Source organism: Silurus aristotelis (assembly GCF_946808225.1).
Source record: "Silurus aristotelis genome assembly, chromosome: 25".
NCBI classification, from domain to species: domain Eukaryota; kingdom Metazoa; phylum Chordata; class Actinopteri; order Siluriformes; family Siluridae; genus Silurus; species Silurus aristotelis.
In genome coordinates, this window is record NC_139598.1 from 5,487,823 (window position 1) to 5,491,453 (window position 3,631).

A 3,631-nucleotide genomic window follows, 5' to 3' on the forward strand; every position below is an offset into this window, starting at 1 on the left:
GCAGTGTGTATTGTGTTCAAAGGTGCGGGTTGTCTGTCAAGATATCAAGGCCAACTATTTGTGTGTGTCCATTATTAGTTTGCGTTTGCTCATTTGTCCTGACCGCAGTAGTACCATTTTTAGAAAGTTAATTTAATTAGATACCTTAAGTCCTTATTAGCACTGCAGTGCTTGCATAGATGAAGAAAGAAATGTGTTTTGGATTTAGAAAAAAATCCAAAAAATTTTTTTTTTTTGGTTCCACAGATGTGATGAAACACCTAGGTAGATTGTAGTGTGCCTTTCCACCCTCATTTTCTTAAAAATTTATTTTGTTCTATAAAAGAAACCAAACACAATCAATAAAATACAATAGAAACTGTTTTTATTGAGGTTTCTCATTTCTTTATTTATTGCATTAGATGTGAGCGTGAATGGGGGGGGTGGCATCTTATTGACTTTACACACAGACTGGGTTGAGGAGCAGTTGATCAGGACCTGCTGATCTGGGATTTTCATATACGACTAGAGATGTCCAAACAAAGTTGGTCCATGGTGGCTTTGGATTTGAACCACTATGCCATATGAAAAGGAGGGAGTAAAAGAAGAAAATGTCATTGATACAGATTCATTATATTAATTTATTTTTATTTTGTTTTTTGTAAGCTGCAAAGACCTCTATGAGACTAAGTACATCAACTCTAGCCCAATGTGGGGACAAACTAAAAAAATAAGCACTCTAGCTACATGTCTGTTATTGGAGGTTAACTATATTCCAACATTATGGCTGCATTGCTTATAGCTTAAATAGTATTAGGCATTACACCCTATTGTACTATAATTGGCATTGTTTCTATTTTTTATTGTAATTTGTATTATTGAACTAGAAAACCTTTTATTTTTTTGGTTGGGGGGGGTTTAAGCAAATTACAGAGTAATGGTTTCTATTTTTTATTATGAAATTATAAATGAGTGTAACAACGCCAACTTTAATACCGTTTGGTATAATGCAATATTTACTTTTGGCCCATGATCTTCAATCTAATTTGATTTTGTCCGTTTGGCCCATAGGAAAAGGTTTGGGCACCTCTTTTCAACTGTGGTGAATAAAAATATCAACTTTAAATGTACATTCAAGGTTCCTCTCCTGTCTGACAAGAATCTGAGGCTACAAGTCTGCACACACTTTTGTGTTTTTGTTTGAGCTCCTTAGTTCCAGGAAGTGGAAGACGTGCATACAAACACATTCTAAACATTAGTGTGCAATGTTTTTGGAAGAGCTTGCAAGAGAGAATGTTTTGTGCCCACATACTTTTGGCCACGTTGTATAACAGTAACAAGGTGTGGAGTTTATTATATCATGAGGTCTCAGCGAAAGCCTAATACGAAAGACAGAGGGCAGACTATTGCAAAAACACAAGATATTAGACTGTAAAGACTGTAGCTATGTAGCCTCATTTGTCATTTCTCAATTGTCTACCAGTGTTTTGTCCAAATATCACTCAACTACTATTTGGTTAACCTTTTTGCTCTTATCGAGAAGTTTTATATTCAATCTAAAGCCTGGACAAGAGGGAAATCAGCTCTATCAATGGTGTATATTTGTATCTTTTGCAGCTTTAATAGCACATGCATTCCATCATAAAGCCTTACTAGCACAAATATTACTATCCCTTAAATACTGTAATTGTCTGCTCATGTGAAGACACCGGTGGAATCCTAACAGGATTGGCAACACAAGCAACCATATGCGTGCGATTTCATTACTGAGCACGAGGTGGCGCCATAGACTATTTTAAATCAAATCTGTTTTCAAACCCCAGTTTTGTGTGTATATACTGTAGGTTTAATTATAATGCAGAGAACATTTGGCCGTCCTAACAACATCAAGCAGTAGATCTAATGCAGACAGTTTCCACTGACAGACTGAGACTAGAACTAAAATGCGACCACCTACGTGTTAGATCTTTTTTTTTTTATTATTACAGCATAGTTCGAAGAGGTTCCATAGCAACCGTATGACAAAGGTCTGTCATCTGTTGTGCAGGCAAAGTATGTCTCATCATGTCTGTTTGTATTGGCAATGTCCCCACAAAGAAAGGAAGATGTACTAGTTTTGCGGGTACATTTGGCTGGTCCCCACGAAGGAGACTGCTTTTTAGACCTCTAAGTATTCCATGTTTTATGCTCGTCAGGTTAATGGTGGACACGGGGACATCTTTAATTTACATCACACTTGTTCACACACAATTTGAACAGACAATTTGTCCTCTGTAATATAATTGGGAGGTTGAGAGGAAACCTGGAGGTAAGTTGTGTGTACATGAAGCCAACAGAGCTTCACACAGAGCTCAGGATCGAACCCGAGTTTCTGTAATTATGAGGTGACAATTCTACCTTCTTTTGCCACCTGTAGCTTTTATTTAAAATACTAAAAGATATAATCTGATACCCAATCAGATTCCACTCAGGGTTATATTTACATGTAGGAATTTTAGCTGCATTTTTAATCATGCCAGCGTAAGAACAATGTGTGAAACTTCAGAAGCATAACCCTGTATATATTCACAACGTTCAGAAAATGTGTGGAATTGTTTTTATTACTGACGTAACACGTTTTCAAGTGTAATCCTTACCTTTCCTCTCACCATGAGTGCTTTAAAGGTATTGAATTTTCTCTTGATAAAGTCTTTCAAATGCACACATTTTTGTCCTACTTGGAGGGGAAATGTTTTATTTTTTTCCTATTTTTTCTTTTAGTCTCCTAGATACAACTGTAGCCTTTGACCATTTCCTGGTTTCCTGGTGGTAAATATAAGGTCACACATTGTAAACTCGTACTGCACACTGTTTAGCAAAGAAACAAAAAAGTGCATTAAATGTGTGTTCAAAACCTCACTGGACATTTTCAAAAATAAATAACATTGCTTGTATGTGTTATATAGGGGTTTTTTGCACAATAAGCAAAAATGCAGCCTATAAGATAAAACCAAAACTCCTGAGATGGTAGATGGTCTAGCAGGTGGAGTAGTATGTGAAGTGCAGGCAGGAATATCTGCATGTATTCGACACTATGCATGCCCAAATAAACTCAGTAAGAAGGATACAGAAGATCCTGTTTGCCAAATTTGGACAGAAAGGGGACAAATTGTGAAGTAACAAGAACTTGTAATAGATAAAGAGCAGAAATCAGCAATGGTCAAAAAAAAAAAGGAACTACTGAGAATGTGAAAGGATAAAATCAAGGTTGTCTCATTGCTGATAAGAGCACTCAAGTCCAGATAGCCACCAACTTGAAGGCGGCACCAAATTTCCCCTGCATGTCTCATGCATTATAGTATCATCAATAGCTTGTATGTATTTTTTACAATGCATGCTTTGCGAACCGGATCGAAATGGTGCAAACTTTATACGTTGAGATTCAGTTTTGTTTTGTCTAATGTTCAAGGTTTGATGTTGTGTAAAAGGACTGTGTTACACATATCACCTTTGTTTTGGCTAGGTTTTAGGAAGCTAAACATTGCCACAAAAAGGGTGTGCAGGTGAAATATTTGGTGATCAATTCAGTGTCGTTGTGTTTTTTTTAAAAGGAGGCAACAGAGCGCATTAAACGCGTGTTTTCAGTTGCGGTTCCTCTTCCCCAGTGCTTGGC